General features: G+C 39.0%; 1 protein-coding gene and 1 long non-coding RNA gene across 2 annotated transcripts in view; one reads left to right on the forward strand and one right to left on the reverse strand.

Annotated features, from left to right (window-relative positions):
* KCNMB2 (potassium calcium-activated channel subfamily M regulatory beta subunit 2) overlaps positions 1-23,650 on the reverse strand; it is a 118,928-nt gene that overhangs the window by 35,988 nt on the left and 59,290 nt on the right. The window lies entirely within an intron of this gene.
* Positions 924-12,803, forward strand: LOC131414958 (uncharacterized). The gene is made up of 4 exons (XR_009222272.1): positions 924-1,055; positions 2,126-2,181; positions 2,998-3,104; positions 11,615-12,803. It is a non-coding gene; the product is annotated as an uncharacterized LOC131414958 (long non-coding RNA).

Raw genomic sequence — 23,650 nt, forward strand, 5'->3', positions numbered from 1 at the left:
CTGAGATAATAAAATCGGAAATACTTCCTCTTTCACGTTAAGTTCTGATATCCATCCTGAGTGAAAGGAGCATACGGATGGTGACCCTGAACCCTGGCCACACATTAGAATCCTTGGGGGAACCTCTAAAAACTACCGGTGCCTGGGTCTCAAGCGAGACCAGTGAGAACTTCTCGGGGTGGGTCCCTGGTGTTGGTAGTTTTTTAGAAAGCTGCCCAGGTGATTCTGATGTGCAGCCAAGGTGAGAAACGCTGGTACAGACTCTCAGGGTCTGATTTCATTTAAGTTGAAGTCTTTGTGGAGACTCCTCCTGCCTCCAGAAGCTTCCACTGGAGAGTAACAGTTCTATGAATGCTACTCTGTGCAGTGGCTTACTTCCTGCCAGTGCTGAGGCCTTGAGGTGACAGCTGCAAGGACGAGTGGGACATGAGGCAGAGAAAGAGCAGAGCGGATGCAGTTTTGTAGTGTCAGTGGCCTTGAGCTATGCATATGGGGGACACTTAATACACTCTGCTTTATTAAACAGCAAGCGGGAGCCAGTGGAACTATTTAACACATAATTACACGCCTAACCTTGCATAAAATTGTAACACTAATGACATCACAGCGGCAACTTAAAAGGTCACTCTAAGCACAGAAATTTAGGAATGCTTCTAATGGGGGAGATTTTATCTCTGCAGACGGCAAATTATATGTTCTCCGTAGGAATTGAGTTGTTTTGGCTTCAGGGCCGTTGGAGGGAGAAGCCAAATGTAGGGTGATAATTTTAGACCTAGTGATTTAATTTAGAAAACATTGGTACTTCTCATTAAGAGCAGTTTTAAGTGTCTCTGGGATGTTTTCTTCCAAAATCTACTACTACACTTTTTAAAATTAATTCATCTGGATGTCCATTCGACAAAATTTATAAAGTTCCTTCTATGTACCGGGCGCCGTACTGAGTGTAGCGGGCACCAAGCCACCCATTTCTGCTTCTAAGGTGTGCACAGTCCTTGGAGGAGTCAGAATAACAAATTGACGTTTGCCCTATCCCGGAACTGCTCTTCCTAAGGGAGGTATGACTTCCCAGTGGGTATATTCAATAGTTGCTTGTCTCTATTCTTTTAATTAATTCACTTCCTCATTCAACAAACGTTTATTGAAGATATATGTGGCAGGCACTGAACTGGGTGTTGGGGATATATTGGTGAATACAACATGCATGACCCTTTTCTTATGGAGCTTATGGTCTAGAGGAGGAGACAGACTGGTCAGACAAGTGTGGATGGGGGTCTTTAATACAAGACTGTTATACATGTTCATAAATAATGTAATTAGTTTTGCATCACATCTACAGTCATAACAGAAATGACTATCTCAGGGCTTAGTCGAAAGAACTTTGAATAAGTTTCAGAATGAAATCCCAACTTCACAATGTAGTAATGATGTAACCTAAATACGTTGTTAAACTTCCCTGAGCCTCATTTTCCTCATCAAGAAAATCAGAGTAATAACAGATATCATAAAGAATCACCATGCAGATGATTTGAAATAACGTATGGCATTGAGTAGGCACTCGGTAAATGTTAGTTTTTTCCATTTGGAGGAAATAGCAGAAGTTTTTTTTTTTTCTAAATTGGCCATACCAATACATCAAGTCCTTCTGTTTGATTCATTTTTTTAAAGAAGTTTTATGCAGAAATGGGAAACACATTTATACATGGTCTTAATTAGTCCACTATTCCATAATTCATTTCTTAATGAGCTTTTCAAGTGGATAATCACAACTGATGTTCAGTTTGATTTCTTCCATGCTACGTATTTAAAACCAGTTTAATTGTTAAACATTCACTCTATTGGGCATCACACATACACAGCTGGTGTGAGAAAACCTGCTCATAACTGACGCGTGCCTCCTAGATTGGTACGAATGACAGATTTATGCTGAAACCATCCATTTCTTCTCGGTGAATGTAGTTTAATTCTTGCTTCTATTTCAGTTGAAAATCAAGGGAGGGAAACCATAATAAGAGCTTTTTATAGAGAAGAACTAGAAATGACAATAAAAACCATAAAGGTATGAAGTACTTCTCTAGACCTATATAAATAATGTATTTATATGCATTGTTTCATTTAATTCTGACAGTTGCACTTATGAGAGCTCCCTCTATTTACCAGCAGAGAGAACTGAGACTCAGAAAAGTGAGTAAATTGACTCAAGTCACATAGCTATTAAGTAGTGAAGTCAGAATTTCAATCCAAGCCTGTCAAACTCCAAAACCCATATTTTCTCAATCTACACATTTTTGCTAGGCAAACCAAGTACCAAAGTCCACTGCAAAGAAATAATGGTGCTAAATGATGGGGCCAACATTCAGCTTATTTCTTTGTTGGGTACCACATTCTTCACCACATCAGAGTTAGAGAGGGAAAATGAGGGATGGTAGGAGAATATGACAGAAGTGAGAAAAAGGCAAGAAAGTAAAGCCTAGTGGTAAAGAGCATGACGGATGGGCCCCAATGCAGGCTTTCCTCCTTGTTATCTGCGTGACTTTGGGCAAGTTTCTAACACTTTTCCATCTCTATTTTCCTTCTGTAAAATGAGGATGATAATAATAATATATGCCTCATAGAGTTTTTGTGAAGATTGAGTTAACATATGTGGTGTGCTTTGTGGTACTATAATCTATACTATAGATTATATATAATAATGACATTATACTATATGTAATAATGACATATATATCGGTACATAATATATGTAACATGAATATAGGCAAGTTAATATATATATGTTAATATATGAATATATATGACATTATATACAATATATGTGAGTTAATATATGAAAAGTACAACATGGGAGGAATTAACTGTATGTTATCATTATTACCACTTAAGAATGGGTAAAATATATGTTAGATTTGGAAGAGAATAGAATTTGTGTAAAGGTTCATACAGTTAAATATATTCGATAGACATTCATAAATGTGATCTTTAATTTTTCATGGAGAGAAGAATGGAGAAAGAGTAAGCACTAGCTCTGCTGCTGACGAGTCTGTAATTGGGGCCCTCTGCCTCCTGGCCTTCTATTCCTCAGATGTAACACGAGGGGATTGAGAGAGGTGAGACTAAGTTTCCTTTCATCTGAAAATTTTATTTTGTTCTGCTTTGGAAAATTACTATCAAGGTCTGTTCCTATGACTTATTTGACTTCTAATTTGTCTTTGGTTAGAAATAATTTCTTTCTATTTTACATTCTGTTGATTTCTTGAATGAGATACTCAGTAACGCTAGTGGGAATCTCATAAAGCAGTGGGAAGAGAAAGTAAGCACCAAATGGGAAGGCAAAATGAAAGCCCCCCAATGACCCTTGAAAAAGATTTCTATAGACCCAGACATAGCTATAGAGCTGGACATCTTGGGCACAAAGACTGTTTTGTTGTCAGGATTCCAATCAGGTTCTTTTTACCTAACTTCTCCCATTCCCTATGCTGCCTCCCCATAGAGTCCCATCTCTAACCCAATTGTTAAACCACCACTTTGTCCCAAGGGGGAGCTGTGATAGTGGAAATTTTAGGTGCTATGGCAGATGGTAAGGGAGATATTTTGGGGGCAAGAAAATGTGGTTTGTAGATCCTACTCTTTCCAACTGGGGTGGTCACTGGGTGAACTATAATTAAATTTGTACATAGCCTCTCCCAGTAGTCACTCTGAACTGATTACTGATAATGTGTAAAATTCTACTCCTGGAGGAAACCAGCATCCTGAACTCAGTGTTCTCAGCCTCAAATTGAGTAGGCCAGCCCTTTCTTTTTGCCAAAAGGACAAAAATTCCTTTGGTTTATCCATGTCTTTTATTGCCAAGTGGAATAGTGGCAAGAAACTATGAGCTCTGGGAGTGGAGAAAACTGAGTTCAAGCTCCATTTCTGCCCTTTTGCTATCAATATTACATTGGATGTGAGTTAATTAACTTCTCTGAGTCTTAATCTCCTTATATATAAAGTGAGAATATTAATGCAACCGTCAAAATTTGCTGTGAGGATTAATTAAAATAATGAACCTGACATAATTGGCAGCTATTTATTTATACATAGCTATTTATTTATATACATATAAATAAACATTTATTTAAATGTTTACCCTAATATATCTAATAGGCCAAATTAAGACCATTATCCTGACTGAAGGGATTTGAGGCAGAATTCAGAAAAATCATTGAATACTAGCATTTTAAAGGTGGAAGAGATATGAGAGGTGTTCTAGGCCACATGCCAATATTGAGACTTGTTGTTTTTTGGTTTTCTTGGATAGTTTTTTTAAGGATGTAGGTAAAACCCAAGTGGGTCTAATTGTAAAAGCAAGTCTTCATAATGCAAAAGGCACTAAGCAGGCAAAAGAAAAGATATATATATATATATTTTTTTTTTGAGGAAGATCAGCCCTGAGCCAACATCTGCCAATCCTCCTCTTTTTGTTGAGGAAGACAGGCCGTGGGCTAATATCCATGCCCATCCTCTTCCACTCTATATGGAACGGTGCCACAGCATGGCTTGCCAAGCAGTGCGTTGGTGCGTGCCCAGGCCGGGGAACCCCAGACTGCCGCAGCAGAGCGCACGCACCCAACCACTTGCGCCACCAGGGCGGCCCCAAGAAAAGATATTTTAAATTCTAAATCCTGCTTTGACCTAGTAGAAGGGGCTGTACTTAAAGATGCAAGAAAGGGAAAAAAAAACAGCAACGGGAGTAGGGATTCTTTTTTTGATGGCTACAGATCAAAATAAAACCTATTCAAACTGTTTGGATTCTATGGTGAAAGACTCTTGAGAAATATTACATTAGATATTTGGTCCTTTTTAAACCTATGTTTTCACAGTTGTCTGGAAAATACCTGATATAATGATGATTCAGTTGCTGACAAAGCCCTATAAATAATATAAATTCCTTGGAATAGCTTGCTTAAAGAGCTCGCATCTCCTGCATTTTGTAGCCTATAGGATCTTGGGTTCTGCATTATGGACTAAGAACCCAAGGGACTGAGAGAAACCACCTAAGAAGATGAGTGGCTGACAGAATTTGGAATCCTATGTATTCTTCAATACCACATCTACCGCTAAATGGTCACCCAATGTGGAAAGAGGCTGCACGGATCAAGGAGGCAAATGGGATTGCTTTTACTTCTCACTTTCCTTCCTTCCTTTCTTTGTGTCATGGGATGAGTTAAGTAAGCTCTCTGAATCTCAATTTCCCTATCTATAAAAATGAAAGCTGTAATGTCTACGTCCACCAATTGTTTTATTATTAAGTGAGAAGACATGTTAAGTGTCTGGAACATGATAGGTACTAATCAACGTTAAGTCTCTCCCTAAAAGGAACTGATTTGGTTATCTAGACCAACATCTGCTATAAGAGCCAGAAGAACTGCCCCTTCTCAAGTAGGGGAAAGTGGCCAAAGTACATAGTTGTTTTCTCAAAAAAATGGACACCAATCCATTAAGAAGCATGTATGTAAGAATGTTTCATATTAGATGTTGGATGCACAGGGATGAATGAAAGAGGTGAGCTCCCTGTTCTTCACACCTCATCCACTCAGTCACCAAACTCTGGGATATAATATCATCTTTACTGTCTCTAGAGAACCACTGTCTTATAGAAGTATAATGTGAACCACATATGTAATTTTAAATTTTCTAGTATTCACATTAAAAATAATAAAAAAACCAGAAGAGATTAATTAAAATAATATAATTTATTTAACCTAATATACCCCAAATATTATCATTTCAACATGTAGTAAAAATAAAAATCATTAATGCCATAATTTACATTTTTTTAACTAAGGCTTTGAAATTCAGTGCATGTTTTATACTTCTAACATGTAGCAAGGCAGATTAACCACATTTGAAGTGCTCCACAGCCACATGTGGATAGTGGCTAGTGTTTTGGATTATTTCAGAATATGCCCTTTGTCACTATATCAATTTTTGCAACAATAATAAAATATCAAAAATAAATGGCAGTAAGTACATACTTATCAATAGCTACTTTAAACGTCAATGGACTAAATGCTCCAATTAAAAGGCATAGGGTGGCTGATTGGATAAAGCAACAAGACCCATATATATGCTGCATACAAGAGACACACTTCAGACCTAAAGACACTCACAAACTGAAAGTGAAGGGATGGAAAAAGATACTCCATGCAAATGGCGATAAAAAGAAAGCTGGGGTAGCAGTACTCATATCAGACAAAATAGACTTTAAAACAAAAACTGTAAAAAGAGACAAAGAAGAGCATTATATAATGATCAAGGGAACACTCCAACAAGAGGATATAACACTTGTAAATATCTACACACCCAATGTAGGTGCACCTAAATATATAAAGCAATTATTAACAGACATAAAAACAGAAATAGACAGTAGCACAATAATAGTAGGGGACTTTAACACTCCACTTACACCAACGGATAGATCATCCAAACAGAAGATCAATAAGGAAACATTGGCTTTAAATGATACACTAGAACAGATGGACCTAGTAGATATATACAGAGCATTCCATCCAAAAACCGAAGAATACACGTTCTTTTCAAATGCACATGGAACATTCTCCAGGATTGATCACATATTAGGCCACAAAACAAGTCTTCATAAATTTAAGAAGATTGAAATAATACCAAGCATCTTTTCCGAGCACAACGGTCTGAAACTAGAAATCAACTATAGGAAGAAAATCAGAAAAGCCACAAATACGTGGAGATTAAACAAAATGCTACTGAACAACGACTGGGTCAATGAATACATCAAAGAAGAAATAAAAAAATACCTGGAGACAAATGAAAATGAAAATACGACATGCCAGAATTTATGGGATACAGCAAAAGCGGTTCTAAGAGGGAAATTTATAGCAATACAGGCCTATCTCAACAAACAAGAAAAATCTCAAATAAACAATCTAACAATGCACCTAAGGGAACTGGAAAAAGAAGAACAAACCAAGCCCCAAATCAGTAGAAGAAGGGAAACAATAAAAATCAAAGCAGAAATAAATGAAATAGAGACCAAAAAAACAATAGAAAAAATTAATAAAACCAAGAGCTGGTTCTTTGAAAAGATCAACAAAATTGACAAAGCTTTAGCTAGACTCACCGAGAAAAAAAGAGAGAAGGCACAAATAAGTAAAATCAAAAATGAAAGAGGAGAAATTACAACAGACACCTCAGAAATACAAAAGATTATAAGAGGATACTATGAAAAGCTATATGCCAACAAATTCGACAATCTGGAATAAATGGATAAATTCTTAGAATCATACAACCTTCCCAAACTGGATCAAGAAGAAGTAGAGAATTTGAATAAACCAATCACCAGTAAGGAGATTGAAACAGTAATCAAAAACCTCCCCCAAAATACAAGTCCAGGACCAGGCTTCCCTGGTGAATTCTACCAAACATTCAAAGAAGACTTAATACCTATCCTTCTCAAATTCTTCCAAAAAATTGAGGAGGGGGGGAAGCTCCCTAACTCATTCTATGAAGCCGACATTACCCTGATACCAAAACCAGACAAGGACAACACAAAAAAAAAGAAAACTACAGGCTAATATCACTGATGAACATTGATGCAAAAATCCTCAACAAAATACTAGCAAATCGCATACAACAATACGTTAAAAAGATTATACACCATGATCAAGTGGGATTTATTCCAGGTATGCAGGGATGGTTTAACATTCGCAAATCAATCAACGTGATACACCACATTAATAAACTGAAGACTAAAAATCACATGATCATCTCAATAGATGCAGAGAAAGCATTTGACAAGGTACAGCATCCATTTATGATAAAAACTCTGAATAAAATGGGTATAGAAGGAAAGTACCTCAACATAATAAAGGCCATATATGAGAAACCCACAGCTAATATCATCTTCAATGGTGAAAAACTGAAAGCTATCCCTCTAAGAACAGGAACCAGACAAGGATGCCCACTGTCACCACTCCTATTTAACATAGTACTGGAAGTCCTAGCCAGAGCAGTCAGGCAAGAGAAAGAAATAAAAGGGATCCAAATTGGAAAGGAAGAAGTGAAACTGTCACTATTTGCAGATGACATGATTTTATATATAGAAAACCCTAAAGAATCCACCAAAAAACTTTTAGAAGTAATAAACGAATATGGTAAATTTGCAGGATACAAAATCAACATACAAAAATCAGTTGCATTTCTATACACTAACAACAAAGTAGCAGAAAGAGAAATTAAGAATACCATCCCATTTACAATTGCAACAAAAAGAATAAAATACCTAGGAATAAACTTAACCAAAGAGGTGAAAGAGCTGTACCTGGAAAACTATAAAACATTGCTGAAAGAAATTGAAGAAGACGCAAAGAAATGGAAAGATAGTCCACACTCTTGGATTGGAAGAATTAACATAGTTAAGATGTCCATACTTCGTACAGCCATCTATAGATTCAATGCAGTCTCTATCAAAGTTCCAACAACATTTTTCACAGAAATAGAACAAAGAATCCTAAAATGTATTTGGAACAACAAAAGACCACGAATAAGTAAAGGAATCCTGAGAAAAAAGAACAAAGCTGGAGGTATCACACTCCCTGATTTCAAAATATACTACAAAGCTATAGTAACCAAAACAGCATGGTACTGACACAAAACAGACACACAGATCAATGGAATAGAATCGAAAGCCCAGAAATAAACCCACACATCTATGGACGGCTAATCTTTGACAAAGGAGCCAGGAACATATAATGGAGAAAAGAAAGTCTCCTCAACAAATGGTGTTGGGAAAACTGGATAGCCACATGCAAAAAAATGAAAGTAGACCCTTACCTTACACCATACACAAAAATTAACTCCAAATGGATTAAAGAATTGAATGTAAGACCTGAAACTATGAAACTTCTAGAAGAAAAAGTAGGCAGTATGCTCTTCGACATCAGTCTTAGCAACATATTTTCAAGCACCATGTGTGACTGGGCAAGAGAAACAATAGAAAAAATAAACAAATGGGACTACATCAAACTAAAAATCTTCTGCACAGCAAAGGAAACCATCAACAAAACGAAAAGACAACCTAACAATTGGGAGAAGATATTTGCAAACCATACATCTGATAAGGGCTTAATCTCCAAAATATACAAAGAACTGATGCATCTCAACAACAAAAAAACTAACAACCCAATTAATAAATGAGCAAAAGACCTGAACAGACATTTCTCCAAAGAAGATATACAGATGGCCAACAGGCACATGAAAAGATGTTCAAAATCATTAACTATCAGGGAAATGCAAATCAAAACTACAATGAGATATCACCTCATGCCCGTCAGAATGGCTATAATTAACAAGACAGGAAACAACATGTGTTGGAGAGGATGTGGAGAGAAGGGAACTCTCATACACTGCTGATGGGAGTGCAAACTGGTGCAGCCACTATGGAAAACAGTATGGAGATTCCTCAAAAAATCAAGGATAGAACTACCATATGATCCAGCTATTCCACTGCTGGGTATTTATCCAAAGAACATGAAAACACCAATGCATAAAGATACATGCACCCCTCTGTGTTCATTGCAGCGTTATTCACAATAGCCAAGACTTGGAAGCAACCTAAGTGCCCATCAAGGGACGAATGGATAAAGAAGATGTGGTATATATACACAATGGAATACTACTCAGCTATAAGAAACGATGAAATCCAGCCATTTGTGACAACATGGATGGACATTGAGGGTATTATGCAAAGTGAAATAAGTCAGAGGGAGAAGGTCAAATACCGTATGATTTCCTTCATTAAGTAGTAGATACTAACAATAATAAACAAACACATAGAGACAGAGATTGGATTGGTGATTACCAGAGGGGACAGGGGGAGGGAGGAGGGCGAAAGGGATAATTCGGCACAGGTGTGTGGTGATGGGTTGTAGTTAATATTTGGGTGTTGAACATGATGTAATCTATGCATAAATAGAAGTATAATGATGTACACCTGAAATTTATACAATGTTATAAACCAATGTTACTGCAATAAACAAAAAATTAAAAAAATACATAAAAAATAATCACTATTTTCTTTTATTGAGAACTTGCCATGTGACGGGCCCTGTGTTTTACAGGCATTACACTGGCAACCCTATCAGGTAGATGTTATCACTAATCCATTTTATGAATAAGGAAGCTGAGGCTTAGAGAGGGTAAGTAATAGCCCAAGGTCGTGCAACTTGTAAGTGGCATATTTCGGATTTAAACCCAGGTCAGTTTGACTCCAATGCCTATCATGCTGCCTATCCCGGATTACTTGAATAGCCTCCTGACTGGTTGGCTTGCCTACAGCAGAACATATTGATCTGGCTGTGTCAAAATAGCCACTTCAAATTATAATAACATTATTTGATTATTATTGCTACCAAGTAATTTATATCACAGACATCCCTGAACTTCAGCCATTTTGGGGCCTAAACCCATCTGTCATCCTATTCGTGAGAACCACACAATCCCTCATTTCATCCCCAAGTTTCATTTTAGAGGTGGGGGGTTGGGATGAAGTACAGGGATGTAACACGTGTTCAGGATGGGTCAAGATTGCTGGAAAAAATGTATTTTTGCCAACATTGTTCCTGAAATGAACGAAGATTTCCTAGGGAAAAGGCTGGTTCCGTTTCTGGGACAGGAAATATGCAAGATGAATCACACCAGATAGCAAGGCATCTATCAAAGACTATCAGGATCGTTTCAAAAGAACTCAGGGACCAACTTGAAGATTGAACAAAGACAGGACAATTTCAGAATCAATCAGGATAACAACTAAAATCGATGAAAGTATAGCAAATATGTTTAACTCATGATTTCACAGTGTTACTTAAAAAAAAAACTAATTGGTCACCGTTAGAAGATGCTAGGGAACCAACTTATTATAATGAAAACTGGTAAGTATAGGGAAAGAATCCATCATATATCCTACATTTCCTATATTAACTAAAGCACTGGGAAACCAAATAGTAGGTAAAGTTTCTCTTTATAGAAATATTTCACCTAATTAATGAGGATGGGATATTAGAATCAAGGTATCGTCATTTTTCAACTCTTAAGGAGCTAATGGATCTAGACCTTGATCATCAATGATTGTTATTATCAAAAAAGAGAGACAACCACAATATTCATTATGAATTAGTCTTCCCCCTAAAAACCTAACCTGAATATGATCAATCCCCTAGAACAAATGAACAATTAAGAGAAAATAAAGAGGACAGAAGAACATGTTACAAAGTACTGTGGGGATGCAATCAGCAAAATTGAGACTGTGAGAAACTCTACAGGACAGATGACCTGGAGTCTTTAATAAATAAATTGCAAAGACAAGATAGAGAAAAAGAATTCTATAGATTAAATGAGACTTAAAGGACATTATTGACCAATTGTGATGTGTGAATTTTATTTGGATTCTAATTTACAGACTGTGAAAGAAAAAGTCACGTTACTTTCTGTTTTTAATCTTCATCTATTCTAGTACTATTCTTCTAGGATTATTTTTTCTAAATCATACATTTAATCAGATTATTTCCTTGCTTAACATCTGTCAATGGCTTTCTATTTTCTGTAGGTAAACTGAAGAAAGATATCACAGGTTCCAAGTGCCGTGCTTCAAGGAGGGTGAAATAAGGGTGAACTTTAGGGAAAGTTTTCTGGAGTAGGTGGAAATTGATAGCCAAAGAAGATGAAGAATGTTTGGAAGACTTTCTGAGAAGGACAATCAAATAGGCTCACATTAGTGAGCACAGTATCTGGGGGTTCGGTGGGAAGTTGGATCCTCTTTAAGTGGATGGTCCATGTTGTGTAGCTAGACTACGAAGAGCTGTGAAAACCAAGTCTAGAAAGAGTTGATACTTGGTGCAGTGATACTCATCATTGCACTTTCCTTTTGTTCCTTAAGTATCAATATAAAATAAGGTTCTCTTTCAAATCAATGATTCTTAATCCTTTCCCCTTCATGACATATATTCCTTTATGCTCCACTCCATGGGCATTCCCTGGTCCTGAAGGTCAGGCTGCAGCATAGAATCCCAGCTATTCACCAGCTTTAATGTGTGCCCTTTGTAACCAATCACAGCACAATGTGCCTGGTCACCTCAGCTGAAAAACTGATGATTAAATTCTAACAACCCTCTTGTGGTGGTGTTGGTAAGGAAGAGTCTAGTGGTAGGTGCCAGGAGTTGCATTCGAGAGCGTTGGAACTACAGGGAGGAACATTCTAACTGGCTAGTCCAGAATCAGCAGACAAATCCAGATCAAAGAGTGAAGTGCAAGTACAAACTCTAACATCAAGGATTATATTCAGATTCCAAGACTGGCCTCAGTACAGTCTGAAGGGTGAAAGGTGGTTCAGGACCATGGAGAACGACACACAGGCTTCCCCTGCTTCATGATCTGAGACATGCTTGGCTCTATGATGCCGGGAGTGAGCCTGGAACAAGTGAAGAGTGGGTCATGGCACAAGTGAGACAGGCTTGGAGGCAAGTGCATTCCATCTTTGTTGGTCACTGTGTGTGACTCTCTGCTTTCCCCCTTATTGACTTTGTGGCTTTGAGTTGGCAATTAAGCATAGCTTAGTCTGTTTCTTTATTTTAAAAATGGAATTATTATTGGCATATAGAAAGAACTCAACGGAGTAGCTCTTCCTAATGGCTTTATCTCAAAGCTTCAATTGTATCAGGTCAAAAGATGACCCATTTTTTTTTTTTTGTGAGGAAGATTAGCCTGAGGTAACATCCAATGCCAACCCTCCTCTTTTTTTCCCAAGGAAGATTGGCCCTGGGCTAACATCCGTGCCCATTTTCCTCTACTTTATATGGGACACCGCCAGAGCATGGCTTGACAAGCAGTGCATTGGTGCACGCCTGGGATCTGAACCTGCAAACCCTGGGCTGTTGCAGCAGAGTGTGCGCACTTGACTGCTATGCCACCGGGCCAGCCCTTGCTGACCCATTTTTTTTATTTCTAAACTTTCTCACTTATTTTAAACTGATTCAAATTTGCTTTCACTGTATTGCTTTCAAAACATGTCAATGAATGAAAATAAACACTGCAAGCAAATTGTAGAGAAAGAAAATGGTAATTGTTTTTTCCAAGGAACTTCTGTAAGAAACAAAAGGAAATGCAGCTGCAATAACCAGAGATAGATGCCACTTGAGGATATTTGACTAGAATTGTCCATCATGAATCACGGGAGCAGGAAGACTATTTCAGGTTCTGTGGTATGTCCTAGATCTGGAGTTTACACAGCACTGGGTAAACAGGTTTATTGAGGGAAACTAGATGAGAGATCAACTTAAGCTGGTGTTAGTTAGTGACACAAATATTTATGCTTTATAGAATTTACCAAAAACAATCAATTACTATGAATACCTATTTACTGATAGGTTAAGCCCTTTGTCATCTGAGACTCATAAGACCCTTAGAAGTTCTTCTTCTCCCTTGTTTCTGATGCTTCAATCCCTGTAGAATACTCTAAACAAGGAGTTATCCAGCTATTGATTAAACAACTCTAGTGGTGGGAAATCCACTTTCTCTGGAAACAACCCCTCCTATTGTTGGACACTTCTATTTGATGGAAAATATTTCCATAATTTGAACTGGAATCTGTCTTCCTAGTGTGCCACTATTGCTCCTGGCTCTACACTCTGAATTGCTTTCCAGATGTTTCAGTACAGCTGTAGTATGCTGCCAACACTTCTTCACAATGAATTTCTTGTTATCCAACTGTTCTTCACATAACAGGATCTCAATTTCTTTTCTTATTCTAGTCACCTCCTCAGGCCATGCTCCACTGGTTAATGTCTCCCCTAAAGTATCATGGGCATAGTAATAGTAAAATTTATTATTTAATAGTGCTGTATATATTTTAATTAATTTAACTGCCACAAAAAAAGACAGATACTCTTATCATTTCTATCTTACTAATGAGAAAACTAAAGCATAGCGACATAACTTGCCCAAAGTCACAGAGCTGGTAATCAGAGAAGCCAGGATATGAACCCCGGCAGCCTACATTTGAGTCTACACTCTTAAACACTGTACAATTCTATTTTTCTGAATATAGTACTTCTAGTGTCACCTGATTAGTGTTGAGGGTGGGAAAACTATCACCTCCTTCTATTTATGAATCCTGAGATTGCATTAACATTCCTGCCTGGTATGTATCATGTTGACCGTGGTACATATAGGGAATTGAAAGTCAAGAGTCAGATCCTGAAATTCCCCACCTGCCTTGCAAAAGCCATGCAGAGGTCCTGGGCTTTATCTTGAAGACGATAGAGTCGTATTGTGCATTTTTAAAAACTTTTTATTTTGAAATCCATCACACATTTTTAATCATGACTGTATTCACATATTTAAAATATTACTCTGAAGGTAGTGTTGAGGATCAATTAGAGCAGGATGAAATGAGAAGTGGGGAATTAGATGGTGACAGCCATAATCCAAGCAAGATCCGAAGGAAGTGGGGACAACAAAGAATGAAGAGATCCAGGCAGTGTTTGGAAGGTGTGAAGTCAGGACTTGGTGACTGGATTAAAGGGATAAAAGGTGATGGAAGGAGGATTTAAGAAGGATTTTCAGGTTTTACTTTGGGGACTGTGTGGCATCATTCATGGCAGTAGGGAATATAGTAAAAAGAGCAGTGCTTTGGGGCAGGGGTTGGGTGGATGGAGTTGTGGGGAACGACGGGGTGTGACTGGGAAAGAAAAAGAAAATGCCAAGCAAAATATCCAGGGGAGAGGGCTGCAGGCAGTGTCTGTGTGCAGGCACTCAGAAGGAAGTTCCAGGTGTAGACAGCACGCCACAGTTTGGCTTTTGTTCTTGGGAGCCCCTGAGGATAAAGTCCCTGAGTTGCCCTTGATGTCTTCCTGTGTCAAAACTCAAGCAAAATGATGCTAATTTTCTGTATTGCCTTGTCAGTTATAAATGAATTTGCATTTACATAAGGAATAACATGTTTGACAAGAGCCATGTTCATCATTTCAAATGTTCCCCAAACACTCTAGCAGAGTGGCCATTTGGTATAAATGGTAACTGATTATCTTTCAAGAAAAAGAATTCCTAAGGGCCGGCTTGTGGCGTAGCAGTTAAGTTCATGCACTCTGCTTTGGCGGCCCAGGGTTTCCAGGCCTGGATCCCAGACATGGACCAACACACTGCTTATCAAGCCATGCTGTGGTGGCATCCCATATAAAGTAGAGGAAGACCGGCATGGATGTTAGCCCAGGGCCAATCTTCCTCAGCGAAAAAAAAAAAATTCCTTTTTTAAGAATCTAATATTTTTAGTGTGAAAAATACAGAAAATTTAGGTTTTGGTAAGACAAGAGTTAAAAGTCTATCCTATCTGGAATATAAATGTTAGGTCATTCCTTCTCAATACCTCCTCTAAAAAACAGTATTCTCCTTGTCTTTATCTTTTAAACAGTTTCTGTGGGCTTTTCATTTATTGATGCATTCATTTATATAATATTTCTTAGAAACATACTAGCTATCAGATACCACACTAGATGTGAGGGATTAATTCCCTGTTTTCCTCCAGCATCAAGAATATGGGAAGTCTTAAAAGAAATCACATGCTTAAGCACAACGAACTTGGTGAATTGGCAATGAATATTAATTGGTGAACTGTGATCATTTTATAGCCTGTTTTTCTTGTGTGAATTGCATATTAGTTCTTGTTGCAGAAAGTCAAAGATGCTATGAAATGTCTCTGAACTTTGGATGCATTTCTGGAATCAGGCTGCAAATATTCCATGGCTGGCATAGAGAAAAGAGATCCTGGTTCAGAAAGCGGTTCTATACCTGCATTTGTATGAGGATGGTTCTGGGAGGCCTGTTAGAGCCTCTGGAAGTTGAAATCTTTTGCTACCTTACATAAGAGCTTCTAGTCAAAATTAAGGTCAAAAAGACATGAAAAATACTGAGACGCTAGATAGAAGGAACACACAACTTTGGACCTTTAAAATTGCCCTAAGTTTTTAAAGGATGTATAAACTGTTAGCATAGTTTTGAGCTATTGTCCCAACTATCTGCTCATTTTGGATATACCCTCAATGACAATGGGGGAGAGAAGGATGTTAAAGTTGTTTCAAGTTTGAATGGAGAAAAAGGAAGTTCCTGCACTTCTAGAAGTAGTTCTTGGTAAGCCTTTCCTTCTTGTCTCCACTCCAGTACAGAGCTGGGTCTTCTTAGTGTGTGCTTTTCCCAGTGTCAGCGACACAGGCCTGGCCGGGCAGGCCCATACCTCTCCTGAAATACGAATGAGAGCGGAGGACTCAGTCCCACAACGGATCAGAGCTCCTCTCTGTGTAACTTCTCACTGAGCCACTGTCTTAGACCATCTGATTCCCCGAATCCCAGGTCTTTTCTTGCTCAGCCTCTCCAGATCTACCCGATTCCTCAAGCCTGAGAGATGGAAACAAGGGGGTCTATGGAACAGGGGCCTGGGACGCTGTTATGGACTGAATGTTTGTGTCCCCTAAAATTCCTAAGTTGAAATCCTAGCCCCCAAGATGATGTTATTAGGAGGTGATGCCTTTGGGAGATGATTAGATCATAAGGTGGAGCCCTCATGATTGGGATTAGTACCCTTATAAAAGAGACCCCAGAGAGCTCCCACAACCCTTCTGCTATGTGAAGACAGTGAAAAGATAGCCCATCTATGAATCAGGAAGTGGACCCCTTATCAGATACTGAATCTGCTGGCACCTTGATCTTGGACTTCCAGTCTCCAGAACTGTGAGAAACAAATTTCTGTTGTTCATAAGCCACCTGATCTGGGCTATTCTGGTATAGCAGCCTGAATGGACTAGGACAGACACAGTAAGTGCTCTATAGATCTGTGTCTTATCCTGCTAATCCTTGTTTCTTTTACCTTATGTCTTCCCAAGGCTCAGTCTGCAGAAAGGTGTAGCAATGAAGGCTAGGAATGTAACCAAAGCAGAAAACCCTATCCTAAAAAAGCATTGAGTTAATATTTTTGAATAGGGGCACGCTGAACACTTGCTCTGTGGCTGAAATGAAGATGTAATGGCTCTCTGTCTGTAAATGAGAACCGGTGAATGGAGACCACCTGACCTCATGCAGTTTGGCAATTATTTCAGTAAGAGAAGATGAGGTATCATAAACTTTTGGAAGAATATGCCTGGTGAATTTCTAGAGTCCCCAAAAGGGATGTTGATCTGGAGTATGGGTTAGTGGGAAGAGTGAGAAGGAAGAGGCCGCAAACGTGCATATGTGGTAATTTTTAAGACACGCACCACATTCCAGTAATGATCGTGTTCTGAGTGTAAAAGTGTCCTGCTCTGTTAAAAAGACATTTGGCTGAACAAAGGGTGAAGCCTATTTGATTCTTCTGGACTCAGATTCAAAAAGGGGAGGCAAAAGCAGACCTGAGATTATTGAGCATTTACTGCTATAAAGAGGTAATCACCCATACAAAATGTAGAGGTCATATTGATCAGTAAGAAAGCAGTAAGAGAGAAGTAAATTGCCAGAGAATAATGAGTAGGAAATAAAATGTGTTTAGTAAGTATTAAGACTGGAAATCAGAAATCTCTAAACCTTGAGCAAAGGGAGCAGAAAGGGAGGAGGATAGGCCTTTTCTCCTTGTTCCTGTTCCACTCAGAAGAGCAGTCGTGCCTGGTTGATCTGGAAGCCTGCCTGGGCCCTAAGATGCCCTGGCCTATGCCAGCTTTTCCTTTCTCAAGTACGGAATAAGGGGAATCAGCAGCAAAATAAAGAATACCTTCTCTTTCTGAAACTGTCAACAGAACTCAGAGCTCTGAAGTCTTCGAAGTGACAGAGGCAAGTGGTGTGGCGCCAGTGGCTTTGAGTTCCAAAGAAACCCTGAGGGGAGTTCAGGTCAGACTGGCTCCCTGGTTGGGTGCATGATATGGTAACGGAGCTGAGATGGAAAGTGATCACTACCGGGTAGTTAAGACACCTGACTAGTCCTGTAGGCTCTAGTTCTTTAACACTTGCCTCAGATAAGTCACTTTTTCAACAAGTATTTATTGAGCACCTGTTATGTGCAAGGCATTGTTATCATCATAAAGAAATTTGACAGAGAATAAAATAGATCTTCACAAAGATACCAAGTTAAACCATGTGAATTTGTAGATATTTGACCATTTTTGATGTATGAAAAGGGTAATTTCATATGGTTCAACCTAATACATTCAAGTGCGGATAAAGAGATAAAGATAAATAAGACTGTCCATATATCATGTCGGTTGGTGATAAGGGCCTTGGAGAATCTTACATGGGGTAAGGTGGGTGATGATGTGGGAGGAGGGGGTTGGTAATTTATTTACAGCAGCCAGAGAAGCCTCTGATAAACTGACATTTTGGTGAAGACTTGAGGGGGTAAAGGATTTAGCCAGTAGTCAGGAGGTAAGAGATTTCACATTTAAGGCAGGAGAATGGCAAGTCTAAAAACACTGAGGTGATCATGTACTCATTGTTTTTGATGAACAGCAAGGAGGCAAGTGTGGATGTAGCAAAGTGGGTCAGGTAGAAGTGGTTCGAGGTGAATTAGAAAGTAGGAAGCAGCCAAATCACAAAGGGGCTAGTAGGCAATGGTCAGGACTTGTCTTTTTCTCTGAGTGAAATAGAGAGTCATTGCAGGATTTTGAGCATTGGAGGGACATAAGCAATGTAGATTTTACTGGACTCACCCTGGCTGACATGTTGAGAATAGACTGCAGAAGCAGGAAGTCCTGTTTTGAGGTTGTAGAAACAGTCAAGACAAGAGGTGGCGGCCTTGCGGCGCAGTATGGTAGTGGTGGAGGTGCTAAATATATTTTGAAGGTAGAGCTGAGGAGATTTACCGAGAGTTGATTGTAGGGTGTGTGAGAAAAAGAGGAGGCAAGGATGATTCTAAGATTAATGTGTGATATTGCTGTTATCAGGTAAACACAGATAAATTATCAAGCAAACACAGATAATTATAATTTAATGAGTATGTATGCTCTTAAAATCTCTGACTAGATTTTGTGCAATTGTTTTTCCCAAGAGTAGGTGTCTGTTAGAGTTACTCTGTGTTTATAGGCATCTCTATTCATTTACCCAAAGAGTAATTCTGGTACCAACCTTGGTCTGACTCTGTCGTTTAGCAATGGAATGAGGAATCTTTCCTGGAAACCTCAGCTTCCTCTGTTGGATGAAGCTAATAAAACCTACTTGGAGTGGTGGCTGTGGTTAAATGAGATAATGCATGTAAAGTGTCTAGCAACAAATGTTTTATGTAAATTTCAGTGATAATAAAATGTGTTTGGACACTATCGGAGTGCTTGGCAGCCCTCTGCAACATTTTCACATATTTTATCATATTTTAACCACTGGAGCTTTCTTACTGAGAACCAGTTTACTGTGGTTTGTTTTTTTAAGTTGGTAAAAATAATGGCCAACCTGCCTCAAAAATTTCACTAAAATTTTGTGACACTTATAAAGTGAAAAAAAGCAGTTAAGTAAAAACTGTACTAGGCCCTGATGGGTTCCTGGCCCAAGCACAATGCCACACTTGGTCTCTCCCTTCTGACCACTCCTGACTTGAGGCAGCCCCCCGATCAGAAGTTTGGCACCCAATATCAATGTAACCTTGATGCTCTCTCTCTTGTATTTCTCAATCATTAAAACTAGATTTCTGACTTGATTGCTATCCCCAAATTCCTATAGATGTAACCTAAATATTATCTTCTGATCCTGTCTGAGAATTGGGCACCTGCCTTCTTATTGTCACAGCCTCTCTTAGAGCCTGGAGCTTGGTTCTTGAATACCTGTCTAGTGACCAGGACCCAATAACTACGGTAACCATAGAATTTAGTGCCCAAACTGGAATAACTTTGAGAGTGAAGTGGGGAGCCATTGAAAATTATGCAGGCACAACTCCATCTATAGTTACACAAACTTATCATCTGGATTTGCATAGGACAGTCCAATTTTTGTCCGTTGTTCCAGCATCCTATTGGTTCTTCCTTTCACTCTCGAATTGTCCTGATTTGGACAATAAATTGTATAGCCCACCGACTGAGTTATGGACAGCCGTTTTTTCCGTTAAATGCTAACTCTATCAGAGACTAAATTCCTATATAATACACGGATCTGTTTCTAATTTATAGGCTTGTCCGTTTATTTGATTTTCTTATCCTGGCACCAACAAAGTTTTGATTACTGTAGCTTTATGGTTCATTTTAATATATGAGAGAACTAGTCTATCCTTTTTTTCCACCAAAAATTCCTTTGCTATTCTTGGCATTTATTTTTCCAGCTGAACTTTATAAACAGCTTGTCAAATTTATGTTTTAAAAATCTTAGGATTTTGATTGGAACTTCTCTGAATTTTTGAACGAATTTGGGGAGAATCAACCTTTTTTTTTTTTTTTTTTTTTTTTTTTTACCAAATCAAGAGTTTCTGTGCTTTCTGCCTTCCTGCCTGGACTTCTGAGTATCATTGCTGACTGTGGATTTGCAATTCATATGCTCTATTCACCTTTTGGGATATCCTACCAGGTGGGTTTGTTGCCTCTCTCCATAGTTATTATTTTCACCACATGCTGGATCTCATGCCTTGTACAGAATGCACCATCTTTTGGCGTCTTCAGCTGGGTCAGACCCCATTTCCACCCCACTGCAGCTCCCATTTCATCCCAAACTGGTCTAAGAACTCGTCATGCAGGGAAAAACCGTAAGACGTGATAAAATGTACTTTCATTAAGCAGTGCAAGTGTTCTGCACTCTTAGTGAACCCAAATATATTTACATGATATATACTGTTACAGGAAAATAATGGTCAAAAAAATCAAATGGTTCCAATGAATTCAAGGTAAATTAGAGACCATACCTACCAGAGGTGAAAAGCTAAGGAAGGTCACTTAAGGAAGGCACATTTGGAAAACTGAAGGAGTCTTTGCAGCATGTGGAAAACTGAAGGTGTCTTTGCACTGCAAGTGGCAGGCTACCTTTCAACATTACCCTGTGTATCCCGGGGGTCTGTTTAATGTTCACAGATCGTGTAAATGTAACGATTTCTTCCTTGGGGGAGCGATTGGATGGTGTTTGTTGGGTTTGTTTTACTTTGAACATTAGAAGGTCCCTCTGGGTAACTTTGGATGCTGCTGTCACTTTGCTGTTCAATGTTAGTACATCACTGGGTGCCCTTCCCTTTCAGGCTTCACTCGTGCAAAAACAAGAGAAATGTGTGAAAATTAGAAACACTGAATTGATGAGTCTGGCTTAGTTTTTTATTTGCTCTGCGAGCTAGAGGTGGGGCTCTTTTATTATTCTCCTTGTTTATGTGAGGGGAGTTAAGACACCGTCAGTGTGATGAGAGAAGAGAGAATGCAAATCTGCTGCCTGACGAGTGAATGCTCATTGCTTCTCTCCGGTAAAGGCAGAGTTCCTTTGGGAAAGTGAAATGGCAAAGCAGGTGTGCTGAGAGCAATGCCTCCTGCCCTTTGAAAATCCATGCCTCCTGCCGTGGTTTTCATTCTGTTTTCTGACTGTTTTCTTGCCAGCCAAGAAAATCTTGTCAAGTTTTACTTTCAATAATGTATATTACAGAAAACAAAAAATACTGAATGTACATTGTTTTCAAGCCATTTATATATTTCTTCTTCTTTGATTTGAAGTCACCTTTTAGAATGCAGTGTGTAGTCTTCAAACTGCTCTGAAGATTTTATGGCTTTACAATTCTTGAGGGTGCTGCAAATTCGCAAGATGGAAGCATTGGCGGCAAGTGTACTGGGCTGGGGTGTGTGTGATGGGCTCAGTCTTATGAAGTCGGTGGAGAAAGAGAGGAAGTAGGTCAGACAGAAACTCATTAACCAAGGCAGCACAGGGATTGGGGGAAACTGAGTTTAGGAGAGAGGCTGCCGCTGTAGTGGGGAAGCAGACGGCCCAGGCTTCAAGGGTTGAGGTCCAGGGGCAGAGCAGATGCTTAATAAACAGTTGCCGAAAGAATCTTTGAATAAATTGTTCTGGGGGACTCTGTCTGTAGTTAAATTCCTAGCTGCACGCACTGGGTAATGGGGGAAGATATTGTTCCTGGGAAAACAGACTTGGCAAGAGCCAGACTGGGCATCAGCCAAATTGAATGAGGACACTGCAGCTGGTGGTGATGCAAATGATCAAAGGAGAAAGTGTCTGGACAAAAGTTCTGTCCAATGGATTGGCCCAACATGGAGGGTGTGTGTGGATAAGGAGTGCTCCATCTCAATGCTAAAGAGACACCAACCTGCATACAACCTCAGGCATGGGGTTGTAGATGTCAGATTGGTCTTGACTGAGATATTGTGGATGAGGAGAGAGAGAAGGTAGGCGGCAAACAGCGGTCATAGCTGTGGCACCTGACCCTAAATCTGAAAATAAGACCTAATCTCTAGTTCCATTCTGAAAAGGATGTTTCAGGCACTGGCTCCTTGTACAATATGTTCTTCCCTTTGGAATTTCTTCAAGAGTTTTACACAAATAATTATTTTTTAAAAGTTTGGTTTGTGTTTCTTTTTGCAACATGTAGAGAGAGATGGTAGAAATAAAATAAAAAATAAAATTAAATGACAAAATATGAAAATAAAACAATTCAGGGTAATTGTGCAGTTGTCATAAGGCAGTTAAATTAATTGCCAAATCACTTGCATAAAAAATATTTTTCATAGGAATCTGGGAGAGGGAGATGTCTCTTTTTTTCTGGGGATGTGACAGAAGAATTTATATAGGTGATGAGATTTGAGATGAATATTTATGTTTCAGTAAAATTTAGAGAGGCAGAGAGGAGTGGAGATGTACAGAGGTAGATGTGGAGAGGAAGAAAAGCATCAGGTGTATTGTAGGGATGGCGTGTTGGAGAAGAAAGAAAGTCTTAGATTAAGAGTGGAGGAGGGAGACGGGGATAGAGGAAGGTAGGGCATAGAATAGAATATTTGGAGAAGAAAAGATAGGGTAGTTTCTGTGTCTTAGAATTGCCATCTTCTCAGTAGAAGTAGGAGAAAGGGCATTTAATTAAATGTGAGGGGAGCAGAGAGGGAATTGAAGGTTTGATAAACAGAGAACAGGTTTAGAAAGAGCAATTTTTGAGGGGTTCTGGGGACTAGGGAACAGACAAGTGATTAATAAAAGCATTGCCTTGTACAAAACCAGAAAGGATACAGTCTCAGCCTTGTCCCCCAAGCACACACACACACACACACACACACACACACAGAAACACACACAACCAAACAGACTGTAGCAGAGCTGATCCAGAAGCCTGACTCTGGCATTTGCTGAAGAGGAAGTAGGTGAGGTTGGGGGAGGAGAATTGGCGACAGTTGGTGTAGGAGGCAAGCTGAATTATGTTTACTAAAGTAAATGTCCTTTTCTTATCTCCTCTCATGCTCCTGCTAGAAAAATTTAAAAAAACGTAGACTGTGAAGTCAACAAGAAACAGGAGGTGGTTTTATTTTATAAAACAGAGAATGAGCAAGGCTGTGAGAAGTCTCCTCTCACTCCATCTCTTAAGGAGGGGGGCTGGAGTAGTTGGCAGATGATGGGCTTCTTTTTCTAGTGTACTGTTGATAACACATGTGTAGGGTGTAGCAGCCACAACAATGCCCTTTAGGAAAGA

The sequence above is a fragment of the Diceros bicornis genome, chromosome 15 (genome assembly GCF_020826845.1).
Source record: "Diceros bicornis minor isolate mBicDic1 chromosome 15, mDicBic1.mat.cur, whole genome shotgun sequence".
Taxonomy (NCBI): domain Eukaryota; kingdom Metazoa; phylum Chordata; class Mammalia; order Perissodactyla; family Rhinocerotidae; genus Diceros; species Diceros bicornis.